Below are 20,237 nucleotides of genomic sequence, written 5' to 3'. Positions count from 1 at the left end.
GTGCACGCCACTGATGACAGTGAAGTGGTGAGTGTTTTGGCCAAAAGCGAAGGATTGTAGATGGATTATAGTGTGTTTGTATAATGGGACATGGTTAGTGGGTGGCACACTAGATATGAGCATGAACAAAACTGAATCCAATCGCCTAAATACAAAACTTTGCCTCAAACTCCCCAACAGACATTTACCCCAACAGACATTTAACAAAACCCCAGTCCAGTAAAGTACTTTTCCACCGTAGTCTCTGTGCATGTAGGCTACTGTGTGTATGCAAACTGTGTTCCTCTATCCACTGCCATCAATGGATATGACACAAAAGCGTGTTGCATTGTGCTACACAGCATTCTGGCATGAATGAGTTAACCACTGATTGTAAATGAGGTTTAAAAAACTTCGCTTACCACAGGGTGACACAGATCCCATATAGATTTTCTTCGCAAAAAATGGTCAGGCCCTGGGAAGAGGTCGCGAAGCTCTTCTCTCGAAAGCATCTTCAGTGCCTCCATATCGACATTGGCAGCTGTGTCACAAACGAGAGAAAAAAGGTACAGAACATCAGCTGAATCAGATTAATCAACAGATGAGGTTCACTGATGCCCCAGTGACTGTCATTTAACATTATTTTAGTGTGTGGGAGATTCTATTAAAGAGTAAGTGAAAAGTATCTCAGGAAGTATTAGCAGGAATTTATTGTGGCTCAAGTCTGCTGTATGAGCTTGCTGAATGCCTTAGACAGGAGGGCGAACAAAACTGTATAGTGAATGCAAAGCTGACACCAAGATTGACACATAAGGTCACTTTCACTTTTGTTACTCACAGCAACATTCACATTATCTTCTGATCTGATCCAGTATTTGTTGATCCAAATATTTTTGGTCCCATTTGTCTAAATCCCACTCAGCAAGCTCATACAAGCCTATTGTAATGAACTAATGATATTAGCAGATACACAAATGAGAAAAAATCGACACATTCACTTAATTTACATTCACACATGAGCACCATCATCACTGTACAACCCGGTATCACGAGATGTCGTGCTCATGCGCACAAAACGCGTTAATCTATTGAATCGTGTCCCAGAGTACGATTGTTCGACTTTTTTCGTGAAACGCATAACGTAATGTTAACCAATGCATTCTGAATGCACATCCTTCACAACTATATTCTTCGTCATAACTATCAAACCAAACATCCTTCACATTCGCCGAGCGACGATTATGAAAGTAAAATGCACATTTCTTGCTAAAAATGTTTACATAAACACTTTTAATTGCGTAACCCGCCATTAAAAGCGTCTATCCGTGACGTAGTCACGGATAGACGCTGCGAGCATCTTTCCTATTGGATAGTTTTTAGGATATTTTTCTGTGAAAATGGCGGACATACTTTTTATTCTGGGTGGAAAATATGATATTTTAGCATAGTTACGCCATTAAAAGTGTTTATGTAAACATTTTTAGCAAGAAATGTGCATTTTACTTTCATAATCGTCGCTCGGCGAATGTGAAGGATGTTTGGTTTGATAGTTATGACCAAGAATATAGTTGTGAAGGATGTGCATTCAGAATGCATTGGTTAACATTTCGTGATGCGTTTCACGAAAAAAGTCGAACAATCGTGCTGTGGGACACGATTCAAAAGATTAACGCGTTTCTTGCGCATGAGCACGAGATCTCGTGATACCGGGTTGCACTGTATCACGTTATCATGATTACCTGTTAAGATGTCTTTGGCCGCACGGTCTAACTTATCCATATTGCCGTCCATATGCCCGTTGTGAGCAAAGCAGCTGGAAACAACTCACTCATTAACTGTGAATAAAAACAAAATACTGTCAAAACAAGCTATACATTAAAGACAGAAAATCGTGCAGAGCCAGCCTTTAAAACCAGGCAGAATTTTTTAGGTAAAGTATGATCATTAACACTTCACATTATTTACGGCGGAGTATAGCCGCATTAGACAAAGTAATCAACAGCATGTTTGAGACCAAAAATGGCCAATGCGAGGACGATGTCGCTATGCTCATGCGTCCCCCACGTGTTAACATGCAGACTAAAGGGAAACCTTATACTTGGGGATTGACGATGTCATTCATGCCAACCATTGCCAACAAAAGACAGCGTGTGAATGTATAACATATAATTAGCCGAGTAAAATATATCATGCGAGGTTACTACATATCATGCGAGGTTACTACATATCATGCGAGGTTACTACATAAGGCAAACTGCACAAAAGGTATCATAGTTAGCATTAGCCATCTGGAGATTGTGCAAGGTGCACGAAGCTTTGGCCCCCTTTTCCAATAGGTTTATTTTTTTAATTTACCGGAACCTCGACTCCGTTAAAAATGTACTCAAATGATCTTTGACTGAAATAATCTCCAACCCTCTATGGTCTGAAAGTTTCATACACACCTGATAGCGTATCTGTATCTTCTGATATCTCCTCTTCTCACGTCCTTGCAGCAGCAGCAGCCAGGGTAAAAAGAACGCGCATATATTTTTAAACGGAGAAGTCGTTAGGCGAATCCAAGTCAGCCCGAATTGGGAGTGCATGGAATTGTGAAATAAAATCGAAGAGTTATGAAGTAGTCAACTATAGCAGTCAATAAAAGTTTCGTCTCCAGTTTTGTTAAAGAAATTGACTATTTGGGTAAAAGAGGCTGGGTGCAATCACACAATTCACATTAGGTCAGTCACCCCAACCCCCCGGTTTTGTATGGAATTGTCCATCGCGAGAAAGCGGGAAAGCGAAAACGCGGGATCTCAATCAATCAATGCCTAGTTAGGAACACGTTGTGAGGATGGCTGGTTGGCGATGTGTGATTTGCTTTGCATTTATTGCACTGACTTTAAAAGTGTTTTTAAGCCACATTAACACGGCGCATGGACGTAGTCGAAACTTCCGTGTGATTTGTGGAATCGATGGGTGCAAAGAAGAATACCGGGTATTCAATTCATTCTATTATCACATCAAGCGTAGGCATGCAGCGTACCTCGCCAATGGTCGTCCGCCCAGGGATTTGATTCCAGTTAGCTCAAGGTGCCATGGGGGTGAACGATTCGACATGGGCCTACCTATTTTTTCCAACTGTATGACTCCAGCTACCCACCAAGTTCAAGATTCTACTCCAACTACCAATATGAGGCAGAACACAACGCAGGTTGACTTTAGAGAAGATGACGCTTGCCAGGAGAGCGGGGGATTGAACAACTGCAATCTAACAAGGAAAAGGTAGGCCTACAAACATTGATCGAATTTCTTCAACCATTTGTAATGAATGAATGCAAATCAATTGGTGTTGATAGCTAAGGCCTAGAAAAAAATGTTTTGGTTCCGGTTGAGTTTGCATCGTAGACTATCGCATCGGGCAATACACACACACGCCAGTGTCTCCATCTCCGCGTAGAATATTAGGAAAGCCCAACTATGTCACCGCAGAGTTACGCACCTATTCTGTAGATGCACCTGTTCTCTCACGTTATTATGCTACAACATGCAAGTTAGCGTTGTAGCTCTTTCTTTTTAAACCAACTTGCCTCGCAGCAGTCTTGCAAACTAATACGATGTAGGTTCTTCTTACATAGCGAACCTCTCCCTGAAAAGGCCTGTCAAATGATAACTTTGTCATTGTTGGCCACAGCCTACATCTGCACCGACACCGACACACACAGTAGTAGCCTACAGATGACCACCCGACTCGAAATGCAATAGACAACATTATGAGTATTCGCGATTTTTAATGAACATTATTATCGTCTCGTCATGTTGGAAGAAGGCTTCCATTCAGTCAGTAGGATAGAAGGGAAATGTTTTTGCCGAGGTTTTCCTTTACTCTTTCATTTACACTAGAATATTTCCCCTCTGCTCTGATCCACAAGTCAAGTAACGTGGAAAGCCCCTCCCCTCCTTTGATATGTTTTGTGTATCTGCCGCACGCACGCTGTCTGCGAGTTGGTACACACACGATAGAGAAGTAGACGAGATGTATAGTTGTTATAAGTAAGTTATGCTACAGTTACAAAAAAAATCAGCGTATAAATAAATAAATAGATGAATGAATAAATAAATAAATAAATACCCTACCGACCCATGACCTAACCTGACAACCAACCGGAACCAAACTTTTTTTTTTCTTAGGCCCAATGAGATGTGCTCAAAGCATTCACCTAGGAATGTTTATGTCTTGACATAATAGTCTAAATATGTTACTGGGGTAGGTCATGTGAGAATAGGACCTGATATATATATGATATATGATATATGATAGGGCCTACTGTAATGGCCAATTATGTGGACTGCGTAACCCATTCTTAGGTCCTAGAACATTTTTGGGAACCACTTGCATAACCCATACGCCGGTGTAAACTTAGTTGTGAATTTGAGCAAACCCAGAATGCATCATTGTCTGTAATGCAAGTGGCACTGGCAAAAACAACTTTGACAACAGTCATTTAACAAGCTGAATCTGCTACTTTAACAGGAATTGTCCAGACATGCAGCCGCCTTTACCGTGGATGTTCGTGAAACTTGCTGTCTTTCTCGGGTAGGATATGCTTTTTTGTGATTTTATGGGTTTCACTGAGGACAGATCACATTTTTACTTAAATTGTATTTGCAATAAAAGATGTGAATACTTAAAATTCTTCTGAGTGACACATTTTATGTTTTCACCCATATCCTGTCATTCATAGTCTTTGTAATCCCATAATAGTGTGCTTTTCTGCCTCTTCTCACTACAGGGTAATACCAACAGGATTATAGGGAAAACCCAGCAGTTACAAATGGCTGTTGTAGGAACCTTGCAGGACAGAGTGATGGATGTCTTTGATAGACATGACCCTTCAGTCAGCATTGACCAGCTCCGAAATGAGATTTTGGCAACGTTTGAGGGTTTTCCAGATCCATTTTCCAACTTGACTACAACTTACATGCAGGACCAAACCATTGAGGAACTATTTAAACCAGTGGAACCAGAGGAGGTTATAATTTCACAAACACTGTGTAGAGTTAAGCGAGGCTCTTCAAGGGTTCTTACCATTAGAAACAAAGTTTTTTTCTATGTTCCTCTCATCAAGAGTCTACAGCAACTGCTATCCAACCCTAGAATTTTTAGCATGGTCAGTAATCCACCAGAAAATTGTAACAAAAATGGATATCTCCGTGACATTGTGAATGGCAGCCTTTTCAGAACTCATCCATTGTTTTCTGTTAAGCCAACTGCTTTACAGTTAATTTTGTATTCCGATGAAATAGAGATTTGCAACCCTCTTGGACCCCATGCCTCAAAGAACAAGTTACTCATGTTTTATTATACTGTAGGAAACATAAACCCCAAGTTTAGGTCTAAGCTTGCTGCCATAAGACTTCTTGCCATTGCAAAAGCTAAGGATATCTCAGAGGCTGGTGCTGATGTTATATTAACAAGAATTGAACAGGATTTGAAGGAACTGTACAATGGTGTCAACATTCAAGTTGGAAATAGTGAGACTATATTATATGGTGCAGTAATATCAATATGTGGTGATACCCCTGCTCAGCATGACCTGGCCGGGTTTAAATCTGGAGTTGGGTTTGCTTTCAGTAAGTGTAGGCATTGTGAGTGTGACTTTGAGACAATGCAAAACCAATTTGATGAAAATAGTTTTACCCCAAGAACATTAAAAAGTCACATCAGGCAGTGCAGAGAAATAGAGAGGGCCAGTACAGACTCTCTTAAAAATGCCCTCATGACTACCTATGGTATAAAAAGAAGGAGTAAACTTTTAGATTTTCCAGGCTATGATCTCATTCAACAAACCCCTCAAGATATAATGCACATCATGCTTGAGGGTGTTGTGCAACAGGAAATAAAATGTGCATTAAAGCACATTATTTTGTCAGGGCATATTGATCTAGACTCTATAAATTCAGTTATACAAGGTTTTCCATATTCAAACAGGGATATAAAAGACAAGCCATGTCCAATCAGTGTGAGTACAATGGCTTCTGATGATAACAAACTAAAACAGTCTTCTGGACAGATGCTGATATTTCTGAAGATATTCCCTTTTATTATGAATAGCATCAAGGACAATGTCTATGTACAGTTTATCATCGAATTAATTCAAATAACTCACATTCTTTTTGCTCCTATTGTGATGACGGAAACCTTACAAAAACTGAGAGTATTGATAGAGCAGCATCTGAAACAATTTAGGCAACTTTTCCCAGACAACAACATAACCCCTAAGCAACATTATATGCTACATTTACCCTCACAAATTGAAGCACTGGGTCCTTTGACGAGACACATGTGCATGAGGTTTGAGTCTAAGCATTGTTTTTTTAAACAGTGGTCCTCTAAATTAAATTATAAAAATGTCTGCAAATCTCTTGTAAATCATAGCAAAATTGTCGAAAGTACCTATCAAACAAACAATATATTTGCTCATGAAAAAGAATTAGGCCCCACATCAGCGGTATCAGAGGCCTCAGAGGCAGATGTCGGTTCAAAGATTAGAGATTTTTTGAATATTGACAGTTTCCATCATGTAATCTCTGTGAAATGGATGTCTCTTAATGGCAACAAGTACATTAGTGGAAAGACTTTAATAATCACAGACTCAAATGATGGGCTCCCTATTTTTGGACTAATAAGTTATATTTATGTTATTGATTCATCTTTATTTTGCTGTGAATATCAAGTGTTTGACACATTGAAATGGGATACAGATTTACAATCATATGAAATTGCTGTGCCAAATGCTGCACAGGCAACAGAGTTTATAGATTTAGAAAAACTACCTGATTACACTGCATACCACCCTGTACCATTCAATAGTAAAACATATGTTTTGAGAAAATATGACCTAACTGACGTTTTGTTGTATGAGAAGTTATGATTTATTAAAATAAATGAGTGAATCAGCGAAATAGTTTGCTTTATTTACTGTATGTTAATCCTTAAGGCAGAGCTTCTATTATAATAAGCTTATATGTATGATGTACTGTAGTTATGATGTATTGTAGTTTACTTTGTTCTGCAACGTGAACGGGCCACCGGTGAGGTTCAGAATCTCAAAGCTAAATCATGAATGACAATCTCAATGACCCTATCAATTTAAATGCAATCACAGTTGATTAGCTGGAATATCTTAATGAGATGGGGTCAGTTCTTAAAATAGGTTAATATGGATTGTCTTGAAACAAGTAAAAATGTACTCACAGTCTAAATGTTAACGCGACTCAGTCCGTAATGTGTGCTATTTTAAGAAAAAAGCTGCTCAGAATTAGTTTTATTATCTAGGTAGGATGAAAAAGATGAATTTTCTTGAAACAAGTCAAATAATCTTAACAATATTCAGTCTTACTAAGAAAATACATTGAAAAACAAGTGTAATAAGACCAAAATGCTAAATTCAAGTTTATTACACTTTTATAGATTTTCATTTTTTGCAGTGTAGGGGTCCACTACCCACGCTTCCTTTGATAAGTACTCACTGATGTCTGCGAAGCGGCTTTGAATCTCCTCGCGTAGCAGGTTCAGGTGGCGGGTAAACTCGGTGCGTAAAGACGCACACACAGTGCCAGCAGACTGTTTCAGCAGCAGTGGAAAGTGATGTAATTCCCCGTTTGACATTTTGTGAACTCTGTAATCCAGTTTGCGCGAGAAAGCGTCCAGGGCGTCTTTGCACTGCATGACGTTTGATTCAGGTCCCTGCATTCGCTTGTTCGTCTCATTGTAGAGCGCGAACGTGTCCGCCAGGTACGCCGTTTTAATCCAAAACGCATCAGTCAGCTGTTCACACAGTGGTCGATTGTGATCTTGTAAGAATTCCTTAATTTTTCCTTGCAGTTCCATAAAACGCACAAGCACTTGTCCACGCGATAGCCAGCGCACCTCCGTATGTAGAAGAAGTGTTTGATGCGCTTCATCCTCGCACAGCTGGGCAAAGAGTCTCTTGTTTGTTGGGCGAGCTTTAATAAAGTTTACAACTTTAACAACAGTTGACAGGGTTGTTACTAAGGTCTTCGGAAAGTTTTTTACTCGCCAGTGCTTGCCGATGTATCATGCAGTGGAAAATCACGCACCCTGGGACTTTTTCCTTCAGTCGGCTGTTAAACCCCTTGTTCTTTCCCATCATTGCTGCGGCTCCGTCAGTGCAACATGCAACCAGGTTTTCGTAGGGCAGATTGTTGGATGAGAGATGAGTCCACAGCCAGAAATATATCCTGGCCGGTTGTTGTTGTTGATAGATTTGTAGACATAAGAATGTCTTGTTTCAAGTCCTCGCCATCAATATACTGCACATAAACAATGAGAACGGCCTCGTCTGACACGGTTGTTGTTTCGTCCAGCTGAATGGCAAAGTTAGCATTCCTCAGCTTCTCGTGGAGCTGGTTTTGGCAATCTGCAGCCATTTTATCAATTCTGTCTTTCACAGTGTTGTCCGAGAGTGGGACAGTTTTCACTTTATCAGCTGCTTGCGGTCCACACATCCTCTCTACAATTTTCAGGAGGGCGGGTTTGATTAGCTGCTCTCCAATATTGTGCGGCTTTTTAGCCTTCGCAATTAACAGTGAACAGTCAAATGACGCCTCCGTGGCTCTGTGTAAATCAGTACCTGCTTTTTCTAAAGCTTTTCTGATGTCCGTGGATCTTCTTGATAGTGCCAATTGCTTCTTTCTCTCAAAATATTCTCGACTTTCACCAATAGTCTCGGGGTGTTTGGTCTCCTGGTGTCGTTTCAGTTTGCATGGTTTCATGCTTTGATTAGCTAGCTTCTCGCCACAAATGACGCATTCTGGCCGAAAACTGTCCAGTCCTTCCATAAAACCAAAATCGATGTATCTCTCGAGATATTGCTTTGTTTTCTTCTTTGGTACAGACGAACCATCTGTATATTTACGTTTCACAGACATTTTCTTTCTGTGTGAAGTGAGGCCGACTAATGAGGGAAACAATCAGCATTGCCCGCCACCCACGAGCTGACCGGAAGGTTGCTTACGCAAGTTCAGAGGTCACATAATTATGAATTTAAATGTGGACCAATGATATGTTTTAACTGGCATTAAACATCGTTTCGATTATCCAATTGGATGTTATTGGGGTTTTATACATTTAATGTGGATTTGTTTTTTTCACAAGTCACAACCTCAGCGCAGACACACTTGTGCGCCCCCCTTGTCATCTCTGGCGCCCCCTACTGGGGGGCGCGGACCCCAGGTTGGGAACCACTGCTTTAGATGGTGTGTGTGTGTGTGTGTGTGTGTGTGTGTGTGTGTGTGTGTGTGTGTGTGTGTGTGTGTAGGTTGTCTGGCTGCCTAGTCACACAGGAAGGCTGTGCTTCTCTGGCCTCAGCTCTGAGCTCCAACCCCTCCCATCTGAGAGAGCTGGACCTGAGCTACAATCACCCAGGAGACTCTGGAGCTGTGCTGCTCTCTGCTGGACTGGAGGATCCACGCTGGAGACTGGACACTCTCAGGTATGGAGAGGAAAGCTTACCACTCACCACTCACCACAAAGTTTCCTACAAGGATTCAAGCCGCTGCTAGATGAAGTGGTTTGAAAAGGCTGCTGTAACTCTTGTTGTGTACAAAGTGATGAGACAGCAGTCGATGAAGGTGAATGTTTCAACATGCTGCTCTCACTTTGTTTCCCCCCCAGTGTGGAGCACGGTGGAGTGTGGAGGCTGAAACCAGTTCCACAGAGGTGTAAGTGTCTCTTAAGTTTATATTTATATATACATTTATATAAACATACATACATACATAAAAGTTTTGACAGTTAATTTCAAGCCTGTCTGTGTGTATATGATGATATATATATAACGATTCATATATGTAACAATACACGTATGTATATGTATTAGAGCTGTGCGTTAAACGCGTTATTAACGGCGTTAACTCAAACCAATATTAACAGCGTTAAATTTTTTAACGCACGATTAACGCAAAATATATATTTATATATTATTTTTTTTTGCCTTGGCAAACGTAGATTATTCACCTGCTTTCTAGCAATAACTAGTCACGTTAGAAAAACTACACCATACCGGATCTAGCTACACCGGAAACAAAACATCAAGCACGCCGCACACAAACCGGTTGGGGCAAGCCACGGCCAAAAGCTAATGTAAAGTCAGACATGGACGCCAAAACGATTCTTAATGGAAAGTTTATATTTAAAAAGTTGCCAAATGGTTCCATTGACAAGAACAAAGTAATATGTGTGATTTGCCATTGTGAACTGAGCTATCATCGCAGCACGTCCAGTCTGAAATACCACTTAATGGCCAAGCACATGGCCAATGCGAATTCTCTTTCCCTGCCTCCTCGTGATAGCCAGACAACAATGGATAACTTCAGACAGAAGCCCATGGATGCCACAACTAAGAACAAACTTACTGCAGCCATTGCTAAATGGCTGGCCACTGCATGTAGGCCTATTAACGTTGTTGAGGACGAGGGTCTGGTTGATATAATTCGCATCGCATCCAATGACGCGACCTACCAATTGCCTTCGAGAGCCACCATTACAAGCCACGTACAGAATTTGCACGAAACGGAGAAGGCTCAGGTACAGCAGGCGTTGGAGACGACAGAAGCAGTCGCGCTCACTGGTGATTACTGGACGTCCGTCAGTAATCTAAACCAGGGGTTCTCAACTGGTCTCACTCTGGGACCCAAATTTTCCCATGGTCATTAAGTCGCGACCCACTTTTATAGTCCTTCAAACCAAGCAAATGTATTTTTTTAAAGGCTTTGAAAACTCAAGTCTTTAACATGTATACTCTTTTTTTATTGAGCAAAGTCTATTTCAGAGCACCAGAGAACCATGACAACTGCGTACAGAAGTGAATGAAATAAGTATCAAACATGAAGTAACAAAATGGAGACCAACAAAATGAGATATTTGACTTCTATCTCTGCATTCAAAGAACATTCAGAAGAACCTGAGGAGGACCATGCAACAGCATGCAGACAAAAGTGAATATCAAATTGCACAAAATAAAGACCCACAAAATAAAACAAGGTCATTTCACTGCATCCAGGCCACATTAATAAGAAACTGAGGAGTACCATGACAAGTGAATGAAATAATCAAAAGTGTACAAAGTAATTATGGTCACAGAATTATATATTTCACTTCTATGTAGGCCTATTCAGAAATAATAAGGAACTTAGGAGGACCATTACCACTGCATGGACAAAAAGTATAATAAAATAAATAACAAAAACAATTAAAGATCTACAAAACAGATATGTTCACCTAACCTGTCATTTGGGGAAGTCAGTGAGACAGCTGGGCATGTGGTTTGTTCTTAATGAGAGTTTCAAAGTCTGGGAGGACAGTAGACAGAGTTACCCTCAGATCATGCTCAGTGTCCAGTCTGTTTCTCTGCTTTGACTTGAGCTGCAACAAGGTGGAAAAGCCACTTTCACACAGATAGGTTGTGCTGAATGGTAGGAGCGTTTTGACTGCAAGAGTCGCGAGGGATGGATACTCACTCATCACATCGCTGCACCAAATGGGAAAGGGCTACCTCGCCAAATCTCTTTTTCATCGTCTGGTCACATGACAGCTCCACCAGCTGATGCTCTTCGTTGCTCGGCAACGTGATGCTTTCCATGTCAATGCGGAAGGGGTCGCGTATCCAAGCATCATTATCTCTGTATTTCTCAGGGAAGTAGTGGTCAAACCGAGCTTGAAGTTTAGTAAGATGCGAACTGAGGGTTTTTTTTAAATCACTTGTGGCCGCGGTTTCCAGCTGCTGTACTTCATGGCAAGCATTGGGAAACATGTCCAGTCTGTCTTTGGATAAATGATTTACCCACAGTGTGATTTTTTTCTTCAACGCAGCGATTTTGTCGGACTGTTCAAAAATATTGTGTCTTCTTCCTTGCATAGAGACGTTTAATGCGTTGAGGTGCTCAAACACATCAGCAAGATATGCAACTCGTGCCAGCCAGATTTCGTTGTCAAACAGTTCAGCATATGGGGAGTTATTCTCTGAGAGGAAGGTGGCGATTTCTGTTTTAAGTTCATAAAAACGTGACAACACCTTACCCCGCGATAGCCAGCGGACTTCTGAGTGATACAACACTTGCATGTGCTCGGAGCCCAAATCTTTACACAGCTTTGAGAAGCAGCGGCTGTTTTTTGCACTACGTTTTATGTGGTTCACCACTTTGATTACATCTTTCATGGCCTCGTCGAGCACCGGCACCATATCCTTGGCCGCCAGCGCTTCACGGTGCAAAAAACAGTGGTTCCACGTCGCATCAGGTACTCTCTCCAGAATTTGCTTCACCACACCGGAATGTTTCCCGGTCATGGCAGCAGCGCCATCAGTTGTGATTCCCACGCAGTATTCCCAGCTCAGGCCCACTGAGCTCAAATACAAATCCACAGTGTTGAAAATGTCCTCTGCCTTTGTAGTGGTAGGGAGATCTCTGCTGCAGAGAAACTGTTCCTGCACATCACCATCCCATACGTGTCTCACATAAACCAACAAAATAGCATGGCTAGCTATATCGGTGGATTCGTCCATCTGCAGGGCATAGTAGGGGCTTGCTTGGACGCGGGCTGTGGTCTGTTCTTTAATATTACAAGACATGTCCTGAATACGTCGAGCTACAGTATCATTGGACAGCGGTATCAGCGGTCTGCCGCTGATTGACCCAGCACCTCTCTCACCATATCCATGGCTGCAGGTAAAATAAGTTCTTCGGCTATTGTGTGGGGTTTCTTCGCCTTCGCAATACGGTGAGCTACGTGGTAAGAGGCACGGAGAGCTTCCTCTTGTTTGGAGCAAGACGCTGTCAGACACTTCTGTGAACTCTTCAGCTTCTGGAGGTGTCTTTGAAAAAACTCCACCGGCTTGTCTTTACATGCAGGATGTTTAGTATCCAAATGGCGCTTCAGTTTTGATGGTTTCATGCTCTCATTTGCAAGCACTTCATTTCATATAACACACTGGGGTTTCTGTCCCTTATTATCCTCAATGAACGAAAATCCGCATTTTAAATACGCCGGGTCATATTTACGCTTCGCCATCGCAACACAAATTTAAAGTGAGCGTCAATCAAATGGCAGTTACCATGGCTACCGCGCCTAAGCGGCTGCACGTGTCTGACGCGTGCCTTTCAAAATAAATAATTTTCCAAAATAAAAGACATGTCACATCAGATGCGCATTAAATATTATTTACTTTTTTTGACCAGCTGTCCGCGACCCATCCAGAACGGGTCTGCGACCCACTTTTGGGTCACGACCCACCAGTTGAGAACCACTGATCTAATCTACCTCGGGGTAACAGCCCATTACTTTGACCGACAGTGGGAACTTCAGTCGCATGCTTTGACTGTCATTAAGACAGAAGAGAGGCACTTCGCTGACGCTGTTGCAGAGCACTTTATGCAAGTAGCTAGGGAGTGGGACATCGAACACAAAGTTGTCTCACTGACCACAGATAGTGCACGCAACATGATTGCAGCGGCCAGGCGGCTCCCTTTTGAGCACATGCCGTGCATCGCACACAGTCTTCACCGAGCAGTTATGGTTGCTCTAAACAACAGCGCGTTTGACAGTGCATTGGCAAAATGCAGAAAAGTTGTGGGACACTTTAAGCACAGCCCAGCAAACCAAGCGGAGCTCGAGCTGCAACAAGTCAAATATCACCAGAAGAAAGAGCAACTCGCACAGGAAGTGTCGACCAGATGGAATAGTACCCTGGAAATGATCAAGCGTGTTCAGCGTAATGCTGAACCTCTTTGAGATGCACTGGCCCTGCACACAACCAACGTCGCCATGCCAACCGCTACTGAGCTGGGGAAAATGAAGAAGCTCGAAGCTCTGCTGGAGCACTGCAGGTAATTAATTGTGTATCCTTGTCGTGTGTATATCTGTTAGATTGTTTAATAATCAAAGTAGGTCTGTGTCAGAACAGTAACGTAAAGTGTGTGTGTGTGTGTGTGTGTGTGTGTGTGTGTGTGTGTGTGTGTGTGCTACAGTAGGCGTAAATAGTTCCCCACTAAAGTGCTTCTCTTTTTTAATGCAGGCATGTGTCTGAACTTCTGGGAGGAGAGCAGTATGTGTCTTGCTCAGTTGTGCTGCCAGCACTGTGTCACCTGTCAAGAGTGATGGAAGTCACTGAGGACGACCCAGCTTACATGATCAAGTTCAAGGGAACCTTCGCAGCAGACATGGAGGGTCGCAAGGAGAAGACCAACATCACATGGCTGAGAGTTGCTACATCACTTGACCCAAGGTCAGATTGCCATACTTCATTCTTACACTACTCCTCATTCTCAGCATTGTGTTTCTCTCAGTGTGTTTGTTTTGTTAGGTTGCTTGCTTCTTTTTACTTCCATTTTACTTTGTATTTTATTTTTTAATTTAGCTCTGTAGAGATAGGGATATTGTCACAATTTTGTTATACCTGCACCTGTACTTGTATTAAAGTTGATTTCAATTAATTTCAAGGTTTAAGGACCTCAAGTGTCTGAGCAAACCCGAAAGGGTTGAGGTGTGGGGAACGGTCCGCGCCTTGCTCCAGGAGATGGAGAGGGAGAGGCCTGCACAGCCAGATAACCAGGTCACGCCTGAGCCTCCTAAGAATAAACTAAATCTCATGCTTGCACACGAGTCTTCGTCTGAGGAAGAGGAGGACTATATTCAGCAATGTCTGGAGCGCTACAAGGCGGAGCCTCAAACCGGCATGGATAACTGTCCCCAGGAATGGTGGTCCACACATGAAGGGGCTCACACTGAAATGGCCTGCCTTGCACGCAAGTACTTGGCAACACCGGCCACATCAGTACCTTGTGAAAGGTTGTTTTCAATCTCTGGGCATGTTGTGCAGAAAAAGCGGGCTTCCTTGTTGCCTGAAAACGTCAACAGGCTGGTCTGTTTGAGCAATTGGCTCAAAAAAAAAAAGCAGTAGCCTGACTGCAAGTCACTGCAATGTTCAAGGCAGTATGTTCGTATGTTTGTTTAATTGCACTATAGGCTAAGTCCTAGTTCACCTTAGAAAGAAGCAGTAGCCTGACTGCAAGTCACTGCAATGTTCAAGGCAGTATGTTCGTATGTTTGTTTAATTGCACTATAGGCTGAGTCCTAGTTTACCTTAGAAAGAAGCAGTAGCCTGACTGCAATGTTCAAGGCAGTATGTTTGTTTGATTGCACTATAGGCTGAGTCCTAGTTTACCTTTGCACTTTGTAATTTTTTTTGTATTTTTGATCAGTATGCCAATGTTGTTTTCAATAAAGAAACATTTGCACAAGGCAAGCTGATGCACTTCTCCATGTTGATAAGAGCATTAAAATGAGAAAGAAATCAAGGGATATTTAGCATAGGAAAGAATTTGTGATTAATCGCGATTAATCAGAGTTAACTATGACATAAATGCGATTAATCATGATTAAATATTTTAATCGCTTGACAGCTCTAATATATATGTTAGGGGTGCAATGGATCACAAAACTCACGGTTCGGATCGTGTCACGGTTTTTGAGTTATTGGTCGGATCATTTTAGGATCAACAACAACAAAAAAGATGACAAGAAAAATGTGACTTTAAATAAAATCTTCAAATGTGTTAAAACAAAATAAAGTGAAAAATTAGGTAATAATCCTGCTTCCTTTAAGCATAGTAAATATCTTTAAAAAATTGCTTGTGTCCTCATAAAATAAAAACTTAACACAAGATGTCCATCAAATGTATAAATAAAATCTTAAAATATTTTAAAACAAAATACAGTGCAATCTGAGGCATTATTCCTTCTTCTTTTAACATTGATAATAAATAAAATAAAAAGACCTGTATCCAAAGGAAGCACAGCAGACCTGGATTTACAACTTTAAATTCAGGATGTCTGCATTGCCTGGGGAGAGTTTAGAGTCTGCAGACATCGTCATGTTCTTTTTTTTTCATCAAGTATGGTAGCGAAATACAGTTTCTGTCATGTTTTATTAACATACATACATACAAATGTATAAATAAAATCTTAAAATATTTAAAAACAAAATAAAGTGCAATCACACTTACACAGAGGTGTAAGTGTCTCTTAAGTTTATGTTTATATATTCATATATACATTTATATAAACATACATACATACATAGACGTTTTGACTGTTAATTTCCAGCCTGTCTGTGTCTATATGATGATATATATATACGAATCCTACCCAAGTGACCCAAACGATATGTATATGTATGTGTAGGTAAGCGCGTGTATGTATCAGTACATGTCTTTTTGTATATAGTATGTATGAACCATGGTTCTATGGTTCATCAGTTCATCTCCAGCCTCAATGTGAGCTCAGCTTGTTCAGTCTGTGGTTTAAACAGGTGTCCCTTTGAAGGTTGATGTGTGTGTATTGGGAAATCCAAAAGTTTAACATCTTGGGAAATATTGCAAATATTGTTTGGATATTTAATGTGAGTAATAAGCTCTTCATGCAGAACATTTTGATGTGTAAAATGTTTATGTAGTGTAATTTTTAAGGGAGTAAATGCACTTTATACATTTGTCCTCGTTTCAATGTTTTGATTGGGACAGCCAATCACACACACTTGGGATTTCCAATCAATTTTAACTTTAATTATCTTAAACATAACGTGTACTATTGCTTAGAAAATTGACAGCACGATTCCACTATAGTTCCTATCATATGATATTTTTTTTGTCTTTCTATGTTAATGTTTGATGAAGAGAGCGATCAAAAAAAGAGTCTGAAAGAGAATAAAAAGAAGAAGAATGCAGGAGAACAGCACTAGTGATGATGATGATGATGATGATGATGATGATGATGATGAAGAATGGTTCAGCAGCTCATCATGTCTTGTTCTCCCTCAGATGCCTGTGAACTCACACTGGACCCCAACACGGCCCACAGACTCCTCCCTCTGTCTGAGGACAACAGAAAGGTGACGCGGGTTATAGAGGACCAGTCGTATCCGGATCACCCAGAGAGATTTGACCACTGGCCCCAGGTGTTGGGTAGAGAGGCTCTGACTGGCCGCTGTTACTGGGAGGTAGAGTGGAAAGGACCTGTTGTTATAGGAGTGACATACAGAGGAATCACAAGGAGAGGAGGGGGTGATGACAGCTGGCTTGGATGGCACAACAAGTCCTGGAGTCTTGAGATTTATGATGGTCGTTACTCTGCCCGGTACAACAGTAGTGGAACAGACCTCCCTCTCCCCCCCGCTGGCTCTACCAGAGTAGGAGTGTATCTGGACCGGCCTGCTGGCTCTCTGTCTTTCTACAGAGTGTCCCCAGGTGGAGGAGGGTCCTCAGACACACTGACACACCTCCACACCTTCTGTTCCTCCTTCACCCAGGAGGACCTCCTCCCTGGGTTTAGGGTATGGGGGGGTCAGCGGGGTGCCTCAGTGTCTCTGTGTCGGTTGTAGAAAAAAACAACATACAGACGGGCGGGCAGGCTGGCGGGCGCACACACACACATACATACACACACACACATACACACACACACGCGCACACACACGTGCACACACACACACACACACGTACACATACACGCTGCTTTTGTGTTAGAGGATGAGTGGCTTTTGATGAAGGGGGTTTGGAGGCCTGAGAGGACGGATGACTCAGTGTCTCTGTGGCAGTTATAGTCTCTCGCTCTCTCTCTTTTTTTCTCTCTCTCTATCCCTCTCGCTCTCTTTCTCTCTCTCCTTTCTCTTTCCCGCTGTCTGTCTCTCTTTGTTTCTCTCTATCTATCTCTTGTTTTCTCTCTCCGGCTCCCTATTGATCTCTCTCTCTTTTCTTTCTCTCACTCTCTCTCTGTCTCTCTGTCTCCGTCTCTCTCTCTTTCTCCCTCTTTTTTTCTCTCTCTCACTGTGTCTCTGTGTCTCCCTCTCTCTCATTTTCTTTCCCTCTCTCTCTCTTCTGGAAAGTATAGCATGATAAACCATGAAAAGATTCAAGCACATTTATTATTTGAAATGTATATATAAAATACCTATTAGTCAAATGTTTGTATATTTTCAGACGTCACCAGTTCTGGTTTTAAGGGCTCTGATATCATCATTTTGGTCATAATCCTAACAAGGAACCTGATTTAAAGCAGATTTTATATATGTTCATAGTAACCAAGAGGTTTATGGGATAATGTTGCATGTTGTAAATTACTTAAACCTGAATCTTGATTTTTTGTGGTCTGTTAAAAACCAAACGGCCGCCGAATATGTTCAGCAGCGATGGAAATAACGGTGTCACTAATGGCGTTACTTTTATCAGTAACGAGTAATCTAACGGATTACTCTTCCCATCATTATAACGCCGTTACCGTTACTTCCAAAAAATGAGGCGCGTCACTATAATTGAAGCAGTTTTTTCATCAGACCCACTAGATCACGCTCTCTCTCTTAACTGTTCTTCCTTAATTAGTGGGTGGGTACGAGACAATTGCATTAATGATAACGATTGGCTGAGGTAGAGTAACATGTCACGGTAAGCCAATCAGAGGTAGGGTTGGGCGGGTGTTGTTTAAACACATTCAAAAGCATGCATAGTCGGACACACAACCACACAAGTGAGTCAACGTGAAACAGGAATGGTGAGCCCAAGTAATCCTAAAACAGTCTTCTTCAAATGGAAGTATAGTACAGCCATTACTTTTCCCTCCAAGAAATTAAAGGAACGATTGTAATCGTGAAATGCACATTATGCCACGTCGGTGTCAAGTAATTCAAACATCGTTCAACGTTGCATGCTTCCGTGCATTCCATACTTCAGTGCATGAACGTGCACGTGTATTTTGAGTTCCCTTAAAGAGGGGAGGGGGTGGACGTGGGGTCCAAATTATTTGTCACATTTGATAATTGAAAAAAATGTACTTAAAAATATTGCAATAGTTACTTTCCAGAGTAACTAGTTACTTTTGTAATTTGTAACTACATTAGTTACTTTTTGGGAGAAGTATCTAGCAACTGTAACTGATTTCTCTTTTAAAGTAACTTGCCCAACACTGATGTTCAGTTATTAAAGATATGTGCACACCTGTTGATGATTTGTAATGTCTGCTGCTTTTATTGTTTTAGTCCTTGTGTTTATTGTGCACATGTAAGGGACTATTTTTCTGTTGTTTTTCTTAATGAAGCATAATTGTAATTAACAACTCAGTGGATCCAACTGAATGTTCTCGTGTGTTCAGCCGATGATCATTCTCGTTTCAGTAGTAAATAATGCTTACGTAAGTGCCTTAAGAATAATAATATATCAATCAGAAATTATAAATAAAACAAGTGTTTTTCCGATATTATTCTCGGACCTCTTCCCTGGGTTTTGGTTTGGGGGGGGGGGAGGTGCCTCAGTGTCTCTGTGTCGGTTGTAGAAAGAAACCACAGACAGACGGCCGGACACACACTCTGTTTCTCTCTCTATCCCCGTCTCTCCCCCCCCTGTCTCCCTCTCCCCCCCATCTCCCTCTCCCCCCTGTCTCCCTCTCCCCCCCCGTCTCCCTCTCCCCCCTGTCTCCCTCTCCCCCCCCGTCTCCCTCTCCCCCCTGCCTCCCTCTCCCCCCCCCGTCTCCCTCTCCCCCCGTCTCCCTCTCCCCCCCCGTCTCCCTCTCCCCCCCCCGTCTCCCTCTCCCCCCATCTCCCTCTCTCCCCGTCTCCCTCTCCCCCCTGTCTCCCTCTCCCCCCATCTCCCTCTCTCCCCGTCTCCCTCTCCCCCCTGTCTCCCTCTCCCCCCATCTCCCTCTCTCCCCGTCTCCCTCTCCCCCCTGTCTCCCTCTCCCCCCATCTCCCTCTCTCCCCGTCTCCCTCTCTCCCCGTCTCCCTCTCTCCCCGTCTCCCTCTCCCCCCTGTCTCCCTCTCCCCCCATCTCCCTCTCTCCCCGTCTCCCTCCCCCCCCTGTCTCCCTCTCCCCCCATCTCCCTCTCCCCCCTGTCTCCCTCTCCCCCCATCTCCCTCTCCCCCCCCCGTCTCCCTCTCCCCCCATCTCCCTCTCCCCCCCCCGTCTCCCTCTCCCCCCATCTCCCTCTCTCCCCGTCTCCCTCTCTCCCCGTCTCCCTCTCCCCCCTGTCTCCCTCTCCCCCCGTCTCCCTCTCTCCCCGTCTCCCTCTCCCCCCATCTCCCTCTCCCCCCGTCTCCCTCTCCCCCCATCTCCCTCTCCCCCCCATCTCCCTCTCTCCCCGTCTCCCTCTCTCCCCGTCTCCCTCTCCCCCCCGTCTCCCTCTCCCCCCATCTCCCTCTTCTGGCTTCATGAGG

General features: G+C 42.7%; 2 protein-coding genes across 3 annotated transcripts in view; one reads left to right on the top strand and one right to left on the bottom strand.

Moving 5' to 3' along the window:
- LOC307083454 (uncharacterized protein) overlaps positions 1 to 15,391 on the top strand; it is a 74,929-nt gene extending 59,538 nt beyond the window's left edge. The window contains exons 16-19 of one of the 2 annotated variants that reach the window (XR_013812281.1): positions 9,303 to 9,476; positions 9,659 to 13,866; positions 14,055 to 14,264; positions 14,480 to 15,391. The gene's annotated coding sequence lies outside the window, so the exon portion shown is untranslated. Of the gene's footprint in view, positions 1 to 9,302; positions 9,477 to 9,658; positions 14,265 to 14,479 lie in introns of both variants that reach the window. The other variant, XR_013812282.1, reaches the window with a different exon arrangement.
- LOC307083520 (protein NLRC3-like) overlaps positions 1 to 20,237 on the bottom strand; it is a 129,831-nt gene that overhangs the window by 86,426 nt on the left and 23,168 nt on the right. The gene's annotated exons all lie outside the window — the stretch shown is intronic.

The sequence above is a fragment of the Pollachius pollachius genome (genome assembly GCF_949987615.1).
Source record: "Pollachius pollachius genome assembly, chromosome: 1".
Lineage (NCBI taxonomy): Eukaryota > Metazoa > Chordata > Actinopteri > Gadiformes > Gadidae > Pollachius > Pollachius pollachius.
This window is presented reverse-complemented; position numbering and strand designations above follow the sequence as displayed.